The sequence below is a fragment of the Anas acuta genome, chromosome 9, assembly GCF_963932015.1.
Source record: "Anas acuta chromosome 9, bAnaAcu1.1, whole genome shotgun sequence".
In the NCBI taxonomy this organism is placed as follows: Eukaryota; Metazoa; Chordata; class Aves; order Anseriformes; family Anatidae; genus Anas; species Anas acuta.
Window position 1 is genome coordinate 20004571 of NC_088987.1, and position 22881 is coordinate 20027451.

At 39.6% G+C, this 22881-nt stretch overlaps 1 long non-coding RNA gene across 4 annotated transcripts in view; it reads left to right on the top strand.

Moving 5' to 3' along the window:
* The first annotated feature begins 2021 nt into the window (after positions 1-2021).
* Positions 2022-22881, top strand: part of LOC137860918 (uncharacterized) — a 36267-nt gene continuing 15407 nt past the window's right edge. For all 4 annotated transcript variants that reach the window (XR_011099255.1, XR_011099257.1, XR_011099254.1 and 1 more), the window contains exon 1: positions 2022-2085. This is a non-coding gene — a long non-coding RNA (uncharacterized lncRNA). The remainder of the gene's footprint in view (positions 2086-22881) is intronic.

Consider the following 22881-nt stretch of genomic DNA (forward strand, 5'->3'; position numbering starts at 1 on the left):
GTTTACCTTCCATATACCATGTTCTTCACTTTTCCTCCTGGTGTCTTAAATTTCATTGATGGCTTTCTGTGGTAAAAGAGTAATAAAAAAATTCCTGATAACACCTATTTTTTCCTGCTCTCTTGTGACAGCCTAAGGTGTGATAATGTGTTTTTTTTGTTTGTTTGTTTGTTTGTTTTTGTTTTATTTTTTTTCCACTCTATGGAATTACTGCTGCTGACTTTCAATTGGGTTTCTAAAAATTGCATTTGCCTTTCTATTCTGAACTACTGTGTTGGACTCTTGCTCTTATGGCTCAGATTATGACTCCCTATTTCTCTAATATTTTTATGACCACATTACACAAGTTGAAAACGTACCGGCAATAAAGAACACCTGAAGACAGAACTGCAGACAGGAGATACGGGTTTAGTGTAGATACGGCTTTGCCTTTCGGTATTCTTTAAACAAGCACCTGCTATCTTTTGCCAGTGACAAGTTAGCCCTCATAAAACAATATAATACAATTTCCCTGTGAAATATTTGTACTAAATAACCTATTAAAATATTTTATGTGCTTATGTGCTCTGTTAGGTATATTATTCCGTCTCCTGACCACACAATATATTTTCTCACTTCAAAAAATGTGAAAACAAGGTATATTCAGTTGGAAATCTTGATTCTGAAGTTTTAATCATTTTTTTTTCTTTACATGAAATTTTCCTGCTGTTGGGATAAAATCATTTACTGATACCAGATTAATGATTTGTATCCATTACATGCTGATGTGGGGAGAGGAAACCTTGTATCCCTCTCTCTAATGTTTTAAAAGACATTAAAAGTAGGAGGAACCCTTCAGTCTCTGACAAATTCTTTAAATTGGTGCTAAAGGAAACAAACAAACAAACAAAAAACACAACTACATGTTGACAGGTGGAGAACTAAGTTTGAAGAGCAGAAGGCAGCTGACCCATGACCCTGGCTTGCAGGATCTCTTCCCTGCCTGTGATCTGGAGGTAGAGGCCCACTGTACTCTTAAGGGCTGATGAAGCACAAAGTTTGTTATCAACCTGCTGGGTAGTGAGATGGAAGAAACTCATTTCTCTGTGACCAAGGCAGTCTTCACAGGTGTGACCCAAAATGCAGCAAGAGCTGTTGTTTTGGTGTGCTCTATTTATTCTTTATTTATTCTCAGGAAGTACCGTTTCCTAATAATAATTTATTCCTCTAATTTTTAGTTTCAGTGAGTCATGGTAGTATTTCTGGGCCCAACGTTATTCTCCATTTGCCATAACACAGCAGGCATATCCCGAAGGTATGTGCCAGCACCTCACTTAGCGATCTGTTTCCTCCAACTATCCTTTAGATCAGCTAGTCAAAGCAAAATGCATGTATCAGTGAGAACTAGGATGGGCTAGAAATATTACATTCAAGGCTCATTTTGCTACGCTGTGGGCTTGTTGCACGACCTTTGTGTAGCTTAGGAGCCAGTTTCCAATGGATCCTTCAGCTGATGGGGTCCCTTCATGCTTGCATATTAACAGCTGTCAGTTCCCAGTGTCAATTCCCAATTAAACTGATTAGCAGGTAAAGAACTGCAAAGCACATAGTAAAGATTACAGGATAAACTAACTACAGGCACAAGTTGGAAGATATGAAATGTGTCCAGGTATTTTCTATTGAGGTCTTTTGAGCAGTATGCTTGTTTTTTTGTTTGGTTGTTTTTTTTTTTTAAATCATCTTCTGTAAAGGCTCTATCAGTTTTGTATCAGAACAAATTAAGCAGCTCCTTGGTGGAGGAAGGGTCTAGCCTAAACTAAGCGTAAACTTTGAGTGTGTAAGTCCTAGATCAAAGAGAAGAGGGAGATGTGGGAGACAGTTTAACAGGTTTGTATAGGCTGGCAGATACTGTAGGCAGTCCTGTGTGGTGAAATGCTAAAAAGCAGGCATTACTTAGAGACGAGCTAGGGAACTGGTGGGAGGAATGGTGGGAGGTGAGTAAGGTTAAAGGTAGCTGATACTGTAGGGTCAGCTGCAGCTCAGATGAGGTCTTGCTACAAGCCCCAGGAAGTGGGATGTGGCACTAGGACTTAGCAGCAGCAACGTGTGAGTGGGGTGTTACTCCAGGGGGGAAAACAGTGAGTTGCTCTCACAAGCATGCTGGAAAGGAGATTTTAAATTGCAATTTCTATGCTTTGGAAAAGGAGTAGTATATTACTAAAGTGCCCTAGTTTCTTTTGTTTTCTATAAAGTGCATTTTTTTAAAGTCATTTGATTCAGCATTCGGGAGGAGATGACGTACAGCTCATTGAACAGCCAGTATTCATTTCCCTGTATGTCTGCCTGAGAAATGAGGTTTGACCCAGTGTTAATGACACTGAAGAATTGAACTGCTTTGTTACTGCTAACGAAGATCTGACAGAAGGGTTAAATTTAGATGTAAGCCTCTGGGAAGAAAGTGTCTTGGTTTCTTTAATACATACCGTATTAGGTAAAGAGAGGATTTGGGGATTTTCTTTTTTTTAAATACTGTTGTTATTTTTTTGCTGTTTTGCCTAGCTTGCTTCTATAGGCTGTTTAAAACTGGAGGAGATGACAGTTCTGATTTCATATATACCTTCCTAATGAAGGGAATAACAACATTAGACTTAAACATCAAAATCTTGGGGTTGGCCCATAAATAGTCATTGTTTTCTGGCTTCTGCACATCAGACTTCTGTGGTAAATAACACCATCATAAACGATTGGCTTAGGTTTTTGTGGCTATAAGTTGGGTGTATTTTCATTTGCAGATTGGGAATCATAGCAAAGCCATTACAATGAATGTGGTTTTTTTATCTTGTCAAGTGTACTAATTATGGAAATGAATAAATGAGTATGCTTTTATTGCTCTGTTGACATGGCACTACTGAATTTGTGTGTAACAGCATAATGCACAATAGTTGGAAGACCCCTATCCTATCAAAAAGCTGTCCAATTAACTCTGAAAGAAATAAATGCTGTGGTTTTGTTAATATTCTTCTATCAGTCTGGATAAAAATGTGTAACTACATTTCACAAATAGTGAAGCAGAATGAGACAAGTCAGATATTTAGCTGGAGCCATGGAACAGGTCATCGAGAGATTTAGAAGCTGTTTGACCAAAAAAACAGCAGGGAGACTGTGGCAAACAGGTTTCTCTATGTATTTAGTAGGCTTCGTTTTTCTTGCTCCTTGAGGGAACTGTTTTGTAGCTTACAGAATCTCTGAGGAGATACCCAGAAGATCTAGTAGAAGAGAACAGTGGAGAAGGATAGTAAGTAGGGAAAGAAGAAAAACAGCTTTCTTCTTTTTTGTGTGTGCGTGTTTTTTTTTTTTAATAAGATCAGAGGTCAGTAGAGTGGAAGATGAGGACAGTGGTATATGTAACACTGAGGAGGAACAGAAGGCAGGATGGTTTGCAGACAGACATGAGAATGAAGACAGGGTCAGTCATATCAATAGCTGGGGTGCTTGTTAGAAGGAGTAAAAGCCCTACTTGCTGAAAATTTGATTTCAGAGTTGCAAGCTCCCATATATTTAATGGAGAGAGGGGAATGTAGTCAATTTCATGGCCTTTTTAAGAACTGCAGAGAACACTTTTCATGACTCAGGCTGTCAGTTTTCAAGAAAGGTGTGTTCAAAGTCTATCAGTTGTACAGAATAGCTTCCCAGGTTATCTGGAAAACAGATAGCTTATCATATCAGAGAACAATTAAAAGATTTTGTTTAGACTGGGTAGATAAGACGAGTTATGATTGCTGCTTACTAATATGTCAAGGGAATAAACAACAGAGACCAGGAAAGTAAAACACTAAGCTTAAGGTCAATATTAGCAGAGGGACTGTGAGTAAATTCAAGTTGAAGAAAAAGTGAGGGGAAAAAAGAAGTGAAAAGTGATTCTGGTGTGATTTTTCTACAGTACCTGGAGTCTGGAATGGAATATTGAAGTCTTGAATGCACCCTGCTGTCAGATGGGTGTCTCAAATTTGAATCCGCCATGCAGTTCTGTTTCAGGCACTCTCTAAAGCCTGGACTTTTGTCCTTAGTTTACTTCAAGAGCTGTGGGTAAACAAAATATCCCATGGATCATAAATGAGTTTGCTGATGTGGAAACCTTAAAGGATTTCAGTAATTTGTTCACTTCTTAATGAAACAATCTCTTCGCAATCTTTTCATCAAAAGGCAGAAAGAAGAGTGCCTTATTTAGAAAAGGTGAATGTGTGACTGTGTTGGTTTTGCACAGCTGGAGTAAGCAAAAACACAGAGCTTGAGACTGCTGTCAGCTGCAGTTACTGCAACTCTGTTGTTTTTTGGAAGACAGTGGGAATAAATGAGGGGAGGGATCACAGCAACGCATACTGCTCTGTGGTGTCCTGGCCTTTCAGGTTTAATGTAAGCAGCCGAATTTGGACAATTGAGCAAATCCAGTCATCTTAGACGTCCAGGAGAACTACAGAAGTGCTCTCAGGCCACTAGCAGTTGCCTAGGAAGTCAGCCACGTTGCTGCTCTCACTTGATAAATGTGGCTAAATAATTAATTTCCATCTGCAGGAGATGTTACTTCTCTAGTTTGTGTAAGCCTAGACAAAGAATTTGCTGACTCAGCTGTACATTAGGGAGCTAAGCTTCATTACTGCTAATGAAGCAATTAAGGAAGTATAGAAAGAAAGCGTAGCTTTTTTTCAACCAATAATACATGAAATTTTGATACCTAGCAGTATGGTATAGTTCTTGTTTCCTGGATTGTACTCTGAATGTTACATGTGTGACAATGCTCAGCCTCCCTCTTGAAATGTAACAGCTGTAGCTAAAATGGAAACTGCTGGATAAGCTGCTGCCATGAGTGGAGGATGTCAAGCATTGATATGTTGTTTACCCTAATGAGGCAAATGTTTCCAATTTTATTTTAAATCTATCAAGTCTTTGATTACGTTCAGTAGGCTCTGGAAGCTGCTTACTACATTCCAAATTCTTCTGGAAGTCTCTTCCATTACTTTCAGAAATGCTTGTTTTTTTTTTGTTTTGTTTTGTTTTTGTTTGTTTTTTTAAAAAAAGCTGATATTTTCTTAAAGGGCCGTAAAAATGATAGTTGACTTCTCCCCCATCCGAAGAACTACCTTTGCCTAGAAAAGGCACTCATAAGAAATGGAGTGCACCTGCCTGCAGTGTAAGTGATGCCAGTTTGAAAGATGGTTAACGATGGGAAAATGGAAACTTTTAAGTTAATCTGCTTAGGTAAGTAAGACTTTGGAGTACTGATTAAGTCAACTTTTGGCAACATCTTAAGAAGACTATGGTGAGCAATTACTGGTAGCTATGTGGCAGGTCATCAAGTCAGACAGATGAAACCTCAACCTGTTGTGGAGTAGTTTCTGTAGTACACACAAGCTCGTGAGTGTTCGGAGGTTATATCACAGCCCCAAGTACAGAGCTCCAATAACTCTTCTGTGGGTGCTTGGTTCCTCTCCTGTGCAACACAATCTCACTTTCTTTAGCCTGTTGTCTAATTAAATGCAATCCAGTTGAATGGGTTATCTTCGATTAGTTTTTTGAATATACTCTGGAAAATCTTTTGCACGTTTTCTGTAAGCTTAGGCACAATGAACCTCAAGGATTTGTACCATGCTATAAGTCCCTTAACCTTGGTTAAGTCACCACTTGGGTTAGTTTGATCTTATCAGCCCTTTGGAAACAACGCTGGGTTTTGATGCGATTATGGGTGAGAGCTGATGGAGATAGGTTTGAAAAAATCTTTCTTTGGAAGTTAGGTTGTTAGTAAGTGGTGGGAAGAGCTATATTTAATTTTTTATCTGATGTAAAATGAGATTTCACTGATAATCTTGATTTTTGTGATGAAACATATGTCTAACAACCCGTGAATGTATAGAAATTCTGTAACCAGTGTGATTGGTGACCTACATTTCAAAACCATTATTTTAACCACACTATAAAATTTTCCATCTCTTTTTAAAAAGACTCTTTTGAATTTCTATCTTTTAAAAAACAAGAATTTCTGACTAACATATTCTTAATTCTTTCCCACAAAGTTCTTCCAGTTACATTTGAATCTCAACTTAAGTTTGTCATGTGAGCAAAGCAGCAGTCTATTATGTGTTTACAAAGCCAAATCTGTGTGGCTATGCAATTTGCATGTGCTTTAAGTATCTCCAAATGAAAATCACATGTTCTGAAATCCAGTTTTGCTGTACTGTACTGACTTTGTTTCTTGTTATCCTTCAAGCTCTGAGTACGGAACAGTATCTAGACTAGAGTGCAAGGTTAAAGTTCTGAGATGTCTGGCCGCATTTTTACATGAAATGGAGTCTGCTGAAAGGTTTGTAACTTGAGGCTTATCTCTTGCTTCTGTTAGGGTAGATGTTTTTGAATTATTTTTGATAAGGAACAGTTTTATTATGAATCAAGCCCTAGTTATTAGCCACCATCTGTCATTGTAAAGAAAAAAAAAAAGGATAGCCAGAGCATAGTAACAGTGTGAGGTAACTGAGAGAGAAAGAGAAGAGCCTTTCTATTGCAACTTTTTCTTTGAAGGTGGGAGAGAATGTCAGGGTGAAGACTAAAGCTGTGGAGAATCCAGTATGAGTTTGAGTTTTCAACATTAGGTTCTGGAAGAGGTGGCATGGATCTGCATACAAGGCATATCTGAGACTAATCATCCCTAGAATGAGATAGCATATGGGAATACTGCAGTAGTATGTGATACCAAGATTTTACAGACAGGTACTGCTGCTGTGTTACAATGAAAAACAGTACGCAAGTACTTGTCTCTTTCTTCTTACAAAGCTGCATTCATAGTGTTTAGAAGACAAATTGCTAGCCGTTCTGCAACAGCTGTTTCCAAAGCAATAAGCTAATGGTGAGTTGGATCTAAGTTTGTGGCACCTGCTGCTTCCTTAAGGTAAATGTACTTAATTTAAGAATGTATTCTTCTCAGAGCTTTGTAAGTAACAAGGATTTATCACGTTATGAATATTGACTGTCTCTCATTTAAAAAGAAGAACAAAAACCAACATAAACAAGTAACCTCTAGGTTGTAATCTAACTCCCATGTAGTTATTGGGCTGGAACACTGCAAAAGAACTATTAATATAAACCTCATAAAGAGTATGTCTGAACCGCTTTTTGAAATATTTGTGGACAGCAGTTCAGAATACGCTGGGAAGAATTAAAAGCAAGAAAACGTAGGTGGCATTTACAGGAAACAGTTATTCCATTTTTATACAAGAAACCAATTGCAGTGATGCACTTAAACTGTTTGGGTGGGGGAGGTAAGGGGGTGTAAGGTGGGAGGAATCATGAAATCTGAACATATGTTAAGTGTTAGAAGTGAGACTTCCAATTTCATTTATATTTAGTGCAAACAGATGGGATTTTTGTTTCCTAATCCTTTGAGTTGCCTTTCAGAATTTCACCCTAGATTGTGCCCATGACACTTTTTTTTTTTTTTTTCTTCCTGTGGCTAGTTGCATGTTAGGAAGAACTGGAGATTCAAGGACATTCTTATAATTTATTCCTTCAGAAATTTCATCGAACAGCAAATAAGTTATCTGCTATGCATATGAAACCTAATTCTATAAACAGAATGTAAAAGGGTAGAAAGTAATGAAGACTGCTGGATTACTGATGATTGATGAAAATAGACTTGTGTTTCTTTTGAAAGACAGCAAATAGAGAAACTAACAAAGGGTAACTAACAAGTACCTTTTGAAAACCATTCTCTTCTCCATTTTCTGTGTTCTCCTGCTTTTACTTATTAGTGAGACTTCCGAAAGGAGGACCTGCGTTTTCAAAATCAGATGACAAATGTAGACTGAAACTTCCATACATGAATAATTTTCCAGTGCTGCCTTATGCTGATGTCATTTAAGAGACATGCTAATTTTTTTTTTTTATTTTTTTTTTGTGATACTAGAATAGGTTGCTTTGGAAGCTAGTTTTCAATCTCAGTCTAGTTCTGGAAACAAATAATAGCTTAAAACAAGATTGAATTTTTCCCCATTTACATCACTGCTTAGAAGACACAGATTTTTTTTTTTTTCTTTTTTTGGCTAAGCAATATGTTGCTTGCATACATTTAAGCAACACTGTATAATGCCTCAAAGAAGTATGTACCATGATGGCAACAATAGGCAGTGTAAAAGAAAAAAAGAAAGGTGACCAAGTGACAGGTTTGTTTCACGTGATCCGATAAGTATGTCTACCACTGTGATTACAGTTTGAGAACTTCAGTAGTTGGGATTTGGGCTGCAACCTCAGTAGAGGCTTGACTTAATTGACTTTAATGATCTTTGGCCAGACACTAAGCATCACAGATTTAGACTACACCAAGCGACTTCTCAAATTCATAGTGAATGTAATCAGTGAAGAGTTCAGTGTTGGCTAATCTTCAGCTGAAATCAATAAATCAACCTAGACAAGGAGAGATTAGCAAAGTCAGAAACGTTTACTGTGATGTTTGCTTTTGTAGTCTTTTTGAGAGTTCAGATAATAGAGACATCAGTTAAAAGCAGGATAAATATCAGACGACTTCCAGTGCAACAGCCTTTTCCTTTCTTAATGGGTGGTGTGCATTTAGCTTTAGAGTCAGCTGCCAAATCACTGTGTATGTTTCTATCCAATATCACAGACGTGGCCAGTGAAAACGTCAGCATTCAAACTTGTTTAATAGAAACCGGAGGGTAGATTTTGAGAGAAAACATCCATGTCCAAACCTGCTTTACAGAAAGCAGGGCTTTTTCAAACTCCATTTTCAGTTTTTGTTCTAATTACCAGGAAGTCTTCAACGTTCAGAGTGAAAGTTGGTTGCAATGCATGGATGTGCGTGAAGGAATAATTGCTTGAATAAAACAGAGCAATTGTCAAACAGTGTGGCAATTCAAGTTCCTTGGACTCTAAATCAAACTCAAGTGTGCTATCACCTAAATGTCTGTGCCAACAATGGTAACTTCCATGGGGTGAAAATACCGTATTTATCCACTCTTATTATCCAGGTTGTTTCATGCAAATATCCTTTCCCCCCACCACCTGTAGTTCTGTAGACTTGGTAGATACCATGGTTTCATCCTCCATGTGATGTGGTTTTGCTGTGTGGTGTTTTTTGGTTTTGTTAGTTTGTATTCAGGGCAGGGGGATATTTTGTTTTGCACAGCCTTGTTTTATAGGCCCCAAATAATGATGCCTCTGGTAGTCAGGTGTGATCAATGAGGTTGTTGTTAAACAGGTACAGTGTCTGCTGAGTCAGGATGTCTGAGATGGAAGTGGTTTGGCAGTGTTTGTCCACAAAACTAGAAACTAAGCTGGCTCTCCTGATTCCAGTGGTCTTTGGCTTGTGCAGGAGAGAGAGGTACGTGGAGGGTTTGATGGGGTTGTGTTTTGCTCCGTAACACGTAAAGTCATTTGGTTCTGGCTCAGAACATTTACAGGCAATTGGTCAGAAAAGTGAGCCAAAATACAGCACTGTGGTAGTTGACAGTGATTTTTTTACATTGCTTTTGACACTGCATGATTAGCATGCAGGAGGGTATAGGCAGCTGTGAGACAGATGGAGCTGCATATGTTTCCACACCCAAGAGGGAGGCTTGCATACAGAAGAACAATCAGGAATAAGGCTGAGTGAATGATACAAAAGGGCATTCGTACTGAGATACCTGAACTTGCAGATAAATTCAGTTTGGTATGGGTGATGATGGTTTTTGTGTTAACTTTCTGACTATAAATGTTTCTTGCATTGAAGTCCATAGAACAGTAGAGTGGAGAAGTACTAGGAAGTGATGACAGCAATCCAAATTAAAGACTGTTGTATTCCTTGTGCATCCAGATCTGGGAACGGCTGGACCTTCCATCTCCCAAAAACCAGTGGCGCCTTGCCACCACTAACTAAAAAGGTCTGGTGAGAAGAGCAATGCCATGGTCTTTTATTTTCTCTCTTGCTGTACTGCTGAAAATGTCTGCAAAATGAGGTCAGAGATGCTGCTATGCTGAGCCTTCAGGACAGGCTGGATGTGAAGATGAGTTGTTTATTTTGGGGGCTACCTTTTCTCCCATAGATCAGTGAGCCAGAGCATGGAAGAGCTCCAGAGGCAGGAAAACAGAACTCCAGCCAGGCATCTGCCTGCTTGCTGTACCCTCATGTAGAGGGACGAAACTTTATTCAAATGTTTTGATCTCAGGTCAGCAACAGCCCTTGGCACTGGTCAGGGCTATATGCAGGCAGATATACCCAACATGTATGAAAGGAGCGCTGCCTTCAGTGTGAGATCAAAAAAAGTTTGAGTAAGGATTCAGATTCTTATGCTCTGTTATCACTTCCTCCTTTAATCTTTTATTTTGGAGATAATAGGACTTAAAAAAAAAAAAAAAGTCTATGTTTCAGCCTTATTAACAGCCTGTTATCTCAGCATAAAATCAGAACAATGATATAGAGGGCTAAGCTCCCAGGGCGCATGCACTTGAACTGTGGAGAACCGAATGAATGCACCAAAGGTAGCTCGCAGAGAAAGACCTGGACGTTCCTGAAAAATCCCCTTTCCTCTCACAGCCAGTCAAAGGTACCGGAGAGCCATTTCTTCCTTTTTTAATGAAGAAAAATGACCATTGACATTAAAGTAAGCATAGAGAACTTCAGATAAGTGAGAAGACAGTTAAGGTTACAAAGCCAAATGTTGTCAGTAATCATACATGTGAAGCTTCCATTCCTATGATTTGGGGTAGGACATGAATATCTGCACACGTAGCCTTTTATGGAGTCACTGTTGAAAAAAAATAAAAATGGGGGGACAAATCAGGAAGATGAATCAGGTTATGATGCCCCAGTTTACTTGTGTGTTTCCTTCCAGCCATAGCTGTACTAGAAACAACAACGCAGGAGTGAATATGAGAACACGGTTTCTGCTGTGCGACGTTACACTGGGTACTGGATGACTTGGGACATGTAGAAATCCTGCCTCCTACTGTGGTGTTGTCCTAGATAACCAGACTGTTTGTTTGTTTGTTTTTCTGACGTATCCTGTAAAATGGTTTATTAACAAATTCTGAGGATGAGACCGTATTTAATCGTTCAGTGGGTATCACAAGCACAGCGTTACTGCTACAGTAGATTAACTCACTTGGTTTCTGATCAGAATATGTCAAGCACTGTTTGAATTACCGAATATTAGATAGGCGTTTCACTACAAGTTCTCCAGATACATAAAGTTCTGCCTACTTCAGGAAGAGCAGATAAAAGCAGCTCACCTGAAATATGTGATTCCCTTTATTCCGGTTTGTCACAGGAAAATAGTAGTGGGACCAACATCTGATATTTTGGCACCTCTGTTCTTGCTTTCTACCCTTTGAGCTTCATTTCTGTTACTGCTCTTACCACGACAGCAGGAGCTAGAAGACCTGCCCTTTGTTCCTGCTTGGCCTTCACGGTAGCTGCGCTGAGCTGTCCTCATGGTGGTACCCTGCCCAGAAAGATGGGAAAGGCAGAGGAGCTAGAGCTACCAGATGCACAGTAACATCTGCAAAATACCAAACAATATATTTCAGCTTAACTCTGTTGCAATTGATTTGCTCCAATGTCCTGGGAGCTTTTAACTGAGTTTAAGGACATAGCTGAATTCAAGCAACTTGGAGATTTCCAATCAGCAGTCATCTGTGGTATGCTTTGAGTGCTTCAGCAGAAATGCATTCAACAGAGCCATGCTTTGAAGGCCAACTAAGTGATCAAACTTTTTGAATGTCGTGTGAGAATCTAGTTCTGTACTTTGGAAATCTATCCGTCCTTCTTGTGTGCAGACACTGACAACAAAGAACGCCAGTAACACGATGTTGTATGCTCCTCAACTCTCTGCAGACTGGCTTTTTGGTTTGTCACCACCCACAGTTTTCAATACGTGCACTCTCACCCCACTCTAACCTGCAGTTCTTCAGTTTTTGATTACAGATAACTAGGGCAAAGCCCAGAACAAAAAGGAGCCTTTATAGTCTTCATGTTACATACAGGGGGAAGGAGACACTGTGTTAGTACACTCTAGTAGCTGTGAGAACACTGCTGCTCTTGATAGAACTTTCAATACACCAAAAAATATACTTTAATCTCCACTGAACTGAACCTTAGCCAACTTGCTGTGCTGCCTGTGCAAGAGCGTGCTGGTGAGATGCTGAACCATCTAGATTGAGTTAGTGACCTACGTGAAACTTGACATTGCCACAAAGATCTTGCTCTGCAGCTTAACCACAGGGTCTCTAAAAATAGGAGTGTCATTGGTCAAGTCTGATGGTATTTACTGCAACTAGTAAAGTCAGTGACACCACTGGGGCAAAGCACTGAAGGCTGAGAGGCTTTCAAATCACCACTGGAATGCACAGTTACTTATCTTCAGTTACTAATGGTTTATTCAAGAAACAAGACCCAAACTGCTTTATTGCAATACTATGGTAGCGGTTCAGTGTGGGCATCAGGGACGCCCATAGAGGTAAAGCTGCTAGCAGTGCTTCAGATCAGAAGGTTAGAATGGTATTTCTAATGCTATTGAATATTAACATCAGAAGGAAATGACCAGTAACCTTTGGAATAAGTCACTTATCACCCAAAAATGAATTTGGCCTTTGTATATGGATTATATAATTTGCCACATCTATATACACCTGCATAGTGGGGGCTGGTTGAGCTGTCCACCACAAGATTGTTTTGCTGGGCAAGATTTTGTGTTTGCTGTTCTGGTATTGCTGAAAATTTCTTGGTCCTATTGGAACTGCAGTGTAGGAAATTGCAAACCTGTAACTGGTTCGAGACAGGCTGCAGTGGCTGGCTGCCAAAACCATTTCATATCATTCTCACAAAGCTATAACAACAAAAAGCTACTGAGGACTTGATATTGTGCTAGGAGCCTAACCAGTTAAAGTTCCACTTTTGCCATATAAAAGAGCAAAGAAGTTACTACACGTTATATATGAGAAGAATGACAGTTTTTTAAGAGGTTCTATGTTTACAAAAAATAAATCAGCTAAGTTCAGGCCTGGCACTGCCTGTCCTCCTTTCTTGTCATTTGTTCTCAGATAAGCCCATCTGGATTCAAGGAGTGGCTCAGTGCTGAGTGCTTCCATGACCTGGAACTGGAGCAGTTATATTTGACAACAGTTCTGTTCCTCCTGTTTGCCTTGATAACAAAATCCTTTTCCTTTCAAAGATGTTTTTTGTGTATCTGAGTATGTTGCTCTTGTCAATATCAGTGGTTGTTTCTCTGCTGGAGCCCTTTGGACTCTGCACCACTCCTTATTCACATGGTGCTCTTGCATTCCTCCTGGAGGCAAAAACACGTCCGTGCTGCTGGAGAGTGGAAACGTACTGTCTGTGCAGGGGTTAGCAGTAGCTCTTCTTCCCATCTTCTGGCAGGAGCAAAGCAGCTTTGTTTTTATTAGTGGTAAGCTGATAAAAGCTTTCCGATCTCTACGCCCATGTTTCTTTGTCCATTCCTCCAAACTCACACCAAGTATGCAAAGTAAGAAGGCTTCTTGTTCCGATGTCTAGTCAGCGGCACTGAGGAAAGGTTTGGAGCAAATGGAGTCCCACTGCAATAGCATTTCAGTCAGAGCCTTGGAACTGCCTACAGCAAGTGTGCAGATTGTATTTAATGTCTGACACATCCATTTATATTAACATATTATGGCAGAAGATGGAACTGTTCCTGAGGAAAAGCCTCCAAATGAATTACCAGTGCAAGCTGGCTTTCTAGTCTTTAGAGCTCTGTCCACGCTCCAGGTTTCAGCTCTATCTTAGCTGCAACCAAGACTATGGAGAAAACCTCAGTGAAATTTGGAAATGGTTCTTCTCCTACTGTTCCTTATTCAATCACTGAATGATTTTTTGTTGTTGTTGTTGTTGTTTTTTAATTATAGTATTTGTTTGCTTAAGCTATTGTCTGTAGTGGAAGTAGAAATTTGCTTCTTGCAAAAGCAGTATCAATGTGTGACTATATTGGAAGAGAACAGCAGAGATAATTTTTCCCATTTTTAATTTTTAAAATGTTCCTGGTAGTGAACTTGAAGTGGTTCAAACTCACCTGCTGACCCCAAAGCCATTGCTACGTAGATGCTTTTGGGGAAGGTTCGGTGAGGTATTCCTGAAGACTTAGAGCAGATGCAGCCAGTTTGTACCTTCCCTGAGATGTGCTGTGGGCACTGACATGGCCATGCATATCTCCAAACTTTCAGCTTAGTATCCAAGACTAGCTTTTCAAGTGGATTGTGATAAACTTTTATTTTTGCAGGCATGCATTTGCATCCAGTATGCTTGAATTTGTGATATATATATTATATATATTTATAAACCATGCAGAACAAATCCTTAGTGAACTATAATCATGCTATTGAAATTGCTAGTCTGATATTGGGACATTTAAATCTAAAAGCAGGTATTCTTATGATGTTTCTTATAGGATTATAAAAAATATTAAAATGCTAAATCCAAGTTTGTACTTCGATTTACTGTATTTAGTAGTGCAGTACTGAATGTAAATACACTATCAACAAATCTCTGATGGGTATGAGTGCTGAGAGAGGAGGATTAGTGCTATACCATCGTGTTGAGGTGTACTTTGAAGACTTAATAAGGTAAGAAACTGTTCTTATCAGCAAAATACAAGAGGCTTGGGTTCAATTTAAAAATTCTGCTTTTCCAAAAAATATTTAAAGCTCTTAAAGAAGGAATCCAGCTTCCACTTCCAGGAAGGTGAGAGAGATGAGGTGAGACTTTTCTCCTCCCTGTTGCCTTGTTCTCCTGCGTGGCTGCTGACCGGCCGTGCTGTGACTCACCAGCCAGCCTCCGTGGCGAGCCTTTGAGCAGGAAGGGAGCAAGGGCAGGTGGGTGGTGGGTGACTGTCCCCACACCTGGCAGACAGTTTTTTCCTGGCTTTGGGGGAAAGAGTGTGCAGCAACACAGGAGCAGACTCTGCACTGTTCCGCTGGACAAGTAGTTACAGTTTAGCCCTATATTTATTCAGAGAAAGAAGGCTCCAAATTTGCTAGTTTTTCAGCAAGACGTGGACAGAAGATTAGTTCTTCTGTATGTATTTTCCCTTCCCTTGCCACTTTCCCCTCTTTTAGCAATGCAGTCATTGCCTTGATGTCACTGCAGATTTATTATATGCTGCCTGTGCTGCCTCACTTTTCAAAGAGGCAGTATTTTTTTTCCAGGCAAGTTCTACCTCCGCTGAGAGGCCTGAACTTTTCTTGTTCAGAGTCACTTGTAATAAACACATGATAAGGAAGATGCTAGCTTGGCTAAACTTAAGTAGCCTCTGCAACATAGACAGGGAGAGTGAAAATGTCAGGTAGTGGATGGGTGGAAGGCCAGACAGCATGAAACCCAAGATGCTGTTTTCTTGTTGCTGTTGTTCGTGAGCATTGTCTTCCAGTAGTTTAGTCTTGTTGGCAAATGATTTTTGTACTGTTTGCCTTATGTGAGATACAAAGTATTTTTATGGGAATCAATGGGTAAAGTTACATATTTATATATATATATATATATATTTAAATTGTTTTATGTAGCTATGGCTACTATGAGAGATTACATATTGAAGTACTTTTCTTAGCTAAAAATTTCAAGAACAAGTAAAATTCAGAAAATGGAGAACTCTCCAATGCAGTGAGTGGCTGGGGGCTTTGTTCTGGTTAGCTTGCCTGATTTCAGCAATGAACAGGAATTTATGGAGAACTATAATGCAATAGAGACAATTACGTGGATTTGCAAATACTAACAGCCTGCTGGTTATCCTTGAGAGGTAAGTCCTTGGTAGCAGTGCAAAATGAGCCCACTGTGTTCTTCTGGGTTGGCAAAAGCTGTTCTGAAAACATCACTGCTGTGAATGGAAGAAGAAAGAGAAAGTTAGCATGATCTGCCTAGAAGAACAGCAGATGAAGGAAGCAGTGTGCTGAGTCTGATATGGATGAAGCTGAGGCTAAGACTGAGCACTTGGATTTGATTGCCCTGCGGTGTGGTAATGAGTTCCCTTAAGAGTCTGATTGCTTCTAGGCCAGAATTACTATTAGCCATAACATAGGCTTCCTCTCCTTCTAACACCCAGCAGAATTTGGATCTGGCCTTTATGCTCTGCCTCCTATCTGACGTGGTACAGCTCGGAGGAAGTTGTTGTGTTGACAACTCGTGATAAGGCAAAGGGGAACTTGTACTGAAAACATTCCCTTTTCCAGACAGTTATCAAAGTCCTTGCAGCTTCCCGTCAAAACAAGCAAACCCACAACAACATGTATTGAACATGGTCGTTAACCTGCAGTAGTCCTAAATGCTTTAAAAGCAATCAGCATAAAGACATCCTAATCTTTTTGGCTGGCACTGTTATGTAATTGCTATGAACATTTCCCATCCTCACCTCTTCCATTTTCTCATCTCCCATCTCTCAAGCTGCTACCTGTCATGTTTTGATCTGTGCTTATCAACTCCCTTTGGGCCCAGCTTCAGCTGGAAGCAACCACAGCCTGGGGTAGGAAGGGCCTGGGACTGATTTGTTGTAGCAGAGACACATAAGAGCAGAAGCAGACAAGGAAGTGTTAGGCTTTCATGCTGCTTTCCAGCAAGACAGAGCTGAGAACTGGAGCCCTTTTAAAAGCAGTAATGCAATTACCAGTCATTTAGTGAAAAACAGGTCTTTTACTAGCAGCAGTGTAAAAGCACAATGTCCTCAGCAACTCGGTGTGTAAAGCACCGCCACCACTGAGATGGGTGCGTAAGGCACCTGCTGGGCAGGTATTTGCCAAAGCTCTCTAACAGTACTTTTTAGCTTCCTTCTTTGCTTCGGCCAAGGTACCTTTGAAACAGCTTAAACTCTGCTCTCGGAAGTCCATCTGAAGCCCATGTAGTTCACAGGATTATTTCTGCTGCCTTCGTGGAGCTTTGATGTAACAGCAGATATGAAATGGAGTTTGTGTATTTATAAGCTTTAGACAGAATTAGCTCTACAAGGAATTTGAAAAAGTATGTGCCCTCTATTAGTCTAATCTAAATGATTGTTTATATAAAGATCGAAACAGGCAGGGTTTTTTTTGTTTGTTTGTTTTTTAATAATGCCACAGTTCATTTCTAATATTAGTAACAACTTATATAACCCTGTCGTGTGAGTCATAAAGAAATCTGGGCCAGAGTTGTCATTTTCCAAATAATGCCTGTTTAGAAAGCTTCCATTCACAGGCTGCCCATATTTTTCTACAGATTTTTTCGCAATGTTAACTTGATGTCAGAATAATTGGATGTCATGGAGCTTCAAACATCCACTAGATTCAGTAATGGTTAAGATGGGATGAAACATGTTTTGGCAAGGAAAAAAAAAAAGAGTGATGTGCAGCTTTATGGATGATTTTTCTGAAGCCTAGGCCTGGTTCATATTTCCAGGGTTTGAATTGCATCCTATTTGGGTCCCAACCAACTCATTGCACTGTTTGACTTGTCTTTATCCAGCGCAGCAGAGAGCATGACGACAGCAGCGTGATCCTAATGGCGAGGTGTGCTGGCACAGGGCTCTGGAGTAGCTGTCTGATACTGACTGCTAGGGTGCCAAATCCACAGTCACCCAAGCAGCTGTAGTTGTAGTCACTCACATTCTGTTTAATTAAACTACGGTTTCTGGAGTGCTTCATCAATGGGAGAGTTTTTTTGTTTGTGTTGTGTTTTGCTTTTTTTTAAAAAAGTTCAGTTCATAAGCTAGTGAGACAAATACAGATTTTTATGCTGTATGTACAAGGTTTCTAGTTTGCCTCATTCTTTGCATTTGCAGCTGAAATGTCTCGGATATCTCCCTGTGATGTCAGACATGTAGACAAAAATTGATTGGTAGCACTGAGTGTAACCTTAATGGCTCTTCTGTTCTCCTCCTTTAGCACTTCATCTTATTTGAAAAGATAATATGATAATGAACAAACTTGTTTGAACATGAAACATAGCCGAAAGGGACTAGGTCTTGTGTTGCACCCAATGAAGTAGTGCTCAGCTTATCATGAGAACTTTCCAGTTAGCTGCAATAAATAAGTATGCACTTATATAATCTAGATCTAAGAGAGCTTTCAGAATAATCAACATTGAACATGAAGCATTTTCACTAGAGATGGTAGTTCACAGTCTGTTCTAAAACCAATCATGAAGAACAGAATCATTTTTACAATAGGATTTGGGAAGCAGAAGAGTCACTAGTCTCTGGAAAATGTGGACTGAGCAGAAATCCCAGTGACAGCATTCTGGAGAAGCAAACATTAATGATATAGCTTTTCGTTGCATCTCTGGAGATGGAGATAGGATTGAGGCTCATTGAGCTCCATCACCAGGGAGGGCTGCACATACACTGGAGGAAGTACATGAAATATAGAAATGCATGTGCCATGCCCTGCACTACCTCATGGTGCAGCTTTACAGTACTCTATGTGATACTATATTTGAACAGGTCAGCCATGGTCACAGTTAAATGGACCAAAAATACTTTGGTATTAAATTATAAGACGGTTATTTAAATTATAAGCTGTAACCATTTATTCAGCCTGTTATAGAAGATAACAGCAACTGTGTGTAACAAATTACTCTGAACTGATTACAAGAACTTATCTTTGTCCCTCCCCTTTCTGCAAAACAGGACAGTCTAGAAGCGTCATTTGAAATAATTTATATTCATAGACCTTATATTCATAAATTTGTGCCTCAAAACATGCCTCACAGCATGAAAGTCTTCAAACATTTTAAAACATAAAGCAAAACTACATAAACAGATTGTTTGCCTTCTCTAGGGTTAATGCCAGCATTTACAGGACAGGTGTTCCTGCAGGTGTTTAACCGAAGGTATGGGAACCAAGGCAGACTCAAACACTTCCCTTGACTCGGATCTGACTTGCTCAGATCTTGGAACAAGTTAATGGCAGGCAAGGTTAAAAAAAAAAAAAAAAATCCAATTTGGTGATTCAGAGATCTGCAGTTGTTGTGTTATTTTCCTTCTGTTCTGGGAGGAATAAGTAAAGAGGGATAGGTAGTTTATGTTGTTGATCTATGTAGGCAGTGAAAATGTCCCAAGTGTATATGGTAGTGCTTTTTGATGGAAAAGGGAAGGAAATGTACCAGCGTAGCTGGCTGTGAGTGTTGACAGAAAAACACTGGTGCTTCATTGATAGCCAGGGGCACCCGTTCCTCTGACAACAGCAGTTCTGCTTCCCGGTGTAATCTGCTCTCCTTGCTACCTAGTTTTATTTGTGTCACAAAAGCACCTTCTGCACAAAATGTGCTACTGTGATGATGTTACCTAGTCAGCAGATTGGAAAGAAAGCAACCTCTGATAGAAAGTATGTATGGAGAGAACGGTACTTTTTCAGTTTTTCAGTTGTATTTTTTCAGTCTGTCTTTTTTTTTTTTTTTCTTTTATCTTTAATTGCTGGCTCAGTAACACTAGAAATCAGTGTGCTTAGTTTGGGAGACAAGTTTTGTTTTCGCTTGCTCTGATTAACAAGTCTCCTTCCAGAGTAGATACAATGGCATAAAAAACATGAATGAAAACAACCACCAGACTTAGGACAAATAAGATGTGTGTGCAACCCCTGAACTTTCTTGATTTGCAAATTTTCAGTGTCCCCACATGCTGAGGGTGAGATGTTCTGCTACCGTGCTGAAATTGGTTAATTGGTTTTAGGGTGCTGCTAATTAGAATTATTTTTTTTGAAATTTCTGTTGAGAAACTGAGAAAAAAATAAATGAAGGTAGCCTATGCTATGCTTTTGGATAAATGTATATAGCAGCTCTTGGCAGATAGCAAGTCAATGTGGGTATCAGAAGCAGTGAAGTCCTGTGAGCAGAGTTATGGCTTAGTGCTGAATGCTACACCAGAGCAGCCGAGTAGCCAGTGTCCATTCAGCACTCTGTGCAGTGATGCTCATTGGAGTTATTGCTTAATTGAGGTGTGGTGCCCAGTTCTTTGTATGGAAACACTCATCTCAAAGGTCGCTGTTGAACCTCTTTGCATAAAGAGGAGAACGAGCAAGGAAGCTAGCTAACATGGGGGGTGGGGGGGAAAGCTAAGTGAGCTGTTTTCAGCAGTCATAGATCTCCTCTAACTTTCAAAGAGTGATGGCCAATTCACAGGGGTGAATTTGGCGTACTTATTTAATACATTAGTTGTACATATGAATTTGGGTTACTGTTGAACAAGCAACTTAAAAGTGAGGTCACTGGAATTAATCTAATTAGGAGGATGAATATTCAAAAGTCAGGATAATTTCATGACTAATGCTACGGGGCCTGCAGGCTCAGGGTAATTAGATTTCATATCTCACTTCTCGCGCTTGAGCTGTTGCCTAAGGGACAGCAGAATTTCCTCTGCTGTTCATAAATACAGTCCTGGCTGGAGAATCTCTGGACAACTCACACGACAGCTTTCCAACATTTTGTTTTTGTGTTGCATCAGTACAGTCCTCAGAACTTTAGATAATTTATTGTAGTCATCACTTCTGCCTGAGGAAAGTCAGCTGCATCACCTGCAGAAGCAACCTGGCCTGTGGATCTCAGAAACTTTCTTGTAATTTCTTATAGTGAAATAGATTTTTATGAAAGGTTGGAACTTCAGCAAAACCAATCCCTTCTTTGAAAATATTCATCAATGAAGGGTTCACGCCAGCTCTGAAAAAAGCCATACTTCTTGTGTGCAGTGTGGAAGAATGGGAACAGCAGCTGGCAGTGAAGCAAGCGTGAGGCACTGGGAAGGCCTTGCAACCGTCTCAGACGTATCTAGGCAATATCCAACTCTGCTGGTAAATCTGCTGCTGTATTGAATTTCCAGACTCTGATCCAGGAAGGAAAAAATCTGAAGACTGAGGAGTAAAGGATGTCATTCTGGTATTTTCAAATGCTATGTATTTTGAATGTTTCACAGTGTTAGGAAGTGTGATAAACCGGCACTCCTGTCACTGTTGTTTAGCTGTAACAAAACACTTAAAAACATAGGTTTTACATAAAAACATTAGTCTGACCATCTCCTTGGTCAGACTAACCGGACTTTACTGGTCCATGTAGCCCAGTTCTTTCTGTCTCTCTGTGGAGCAAAGAGATGCTTTTTAGGGAGACCACACCAGCCTGTCCACTTGCTGAAAGCCATGCCCTTGTATGCCTTCAGCAGCCACAGTTGCTTCATTGGGGATATCAGTGCATACATCCCTGCCTACTCCCTTACAAATCCGACCAATATTTGATTTCCTTTTTCTTTCCTTATGTCTTTGAGATGCAGGCATCAGAACTGCAATATTGTACTTAAGATGTGGGCAAAACAAGGATTCATGTAGCAGCAAAATGATACTTTTCAGGTGGTTCTCTTATTAAAAAAAAAAAAAAAAAAAAAAACACTTTGCATCTTATCTCCCTTTATATTCCATTTCAAAATCAGTCCTAGAAAAGCAGTTATTTGCACAGCTTTTTTTTTTTTTTTTCCTTTGATTCAGATACAGGAAGTAAAAACACACTTCAGATGCAGTAATGATTTACTCAGATTGAATTAGACAGCAGTTATGCCTCTGGTATCATAGCCCCTTACATCAGTAATTGGCAGGAGGAGATGAAATAGCAGCTGTTCTTGAAGTGTCTGATTCCTTGAGTGGTAGTGGTGAGATGTCTTCTGTCTCACTATTTGCCTTCAAGACATGCATCTGACAAGGTGTCTGAAAAATAAGAGATGCTGTTTGGTGAAAGTATCCTATGTAAACAGGAAACTTACATTTATGGCTGTTTTGTGGTGTTGAAGTAGCATCCAGCTCTCACAGCAAAGAACTGGACTCTGGACAATTAAAGCTGTAAGTCATCCCTGTTTGCACAGTCGCTCTTGATGGGGGTGAGGATCAATAATCTCTCTGATCAAGGTATAAATAAGATACTAGAAAGGGCTTGTTGCCCTCAGTTACTGAGAAATCTGTCTGAATTATAAAAACAAAACAACAACAGAAATGTTTAATTAAAAGATTTATTCCATCTCATAGCCAGAGAAGCTTGAAGCAGGCTATCTGAAGGAGTGAAAGCCTGTTAAGACCAGTTTGTTCAGAGTACCACTCACAAAAACACTGGTAGAGGAATTATTTTGGGAACTGCTTTTTAAAGATGAAAAAAAAAAAAACAATCCCATTTATTCTTACTAATGCAGGGCCTGTTGTTTAACAGCTTCTGAAAAATGTTTAACCCTTTCACAGGGGTAACATATATCTTATTGTCATGGTTGTTTTATTTTTCCTTTACCATTGCCAAAGGAAAGCAATTTAAATGGAAAACTTTACTAAGTAGGATTAAATAGGATTTCATCTCAATCCAGTCATCCTTCTATATGTATTGTCTGTGCCTAAAACTTCATTCGAATTCACCAGCAGTCCCTAGGTTTATTCTGGAGCTCTGCAATCTCTGGAGTCTGATTTCCTCATCATTAGATGCTAGAGTAAAATTAGGCTTGTTTATTCCAGTCTTCTGTAAAATATCTTTTCCGTGTCTTCTTCAAACAGAACATGAGAAAAAAAATATTCTTAATTTGAAGTTTTGTGATTTTTCTTAATCCTGAGCTATTGATATAAGCTTGTTTGTCTTGTCATAATCTTGATTTCTCAGGGAAGTAAGTTTTTGTTGGGCTTATACTTTAATCTTTCTGAAGACCTCAGTGTGGTATCTTCTGTCTGCAGCACAGTTCTCCGCCAGCACCAGTTTTGGAACAGCGTCTCCTTTCGATGTACACATGAGGTCTAAATGGAAGGGCTTGGTATAATGCACAAAGTCATTATGTTCTGATTCTTTGAAAGCCTTTGTATTCCCTCTCTGCCTCAGTTTCACAGTCTTTAAGACTAAGGATCTTAAAACTTCATGCTAATTCATAA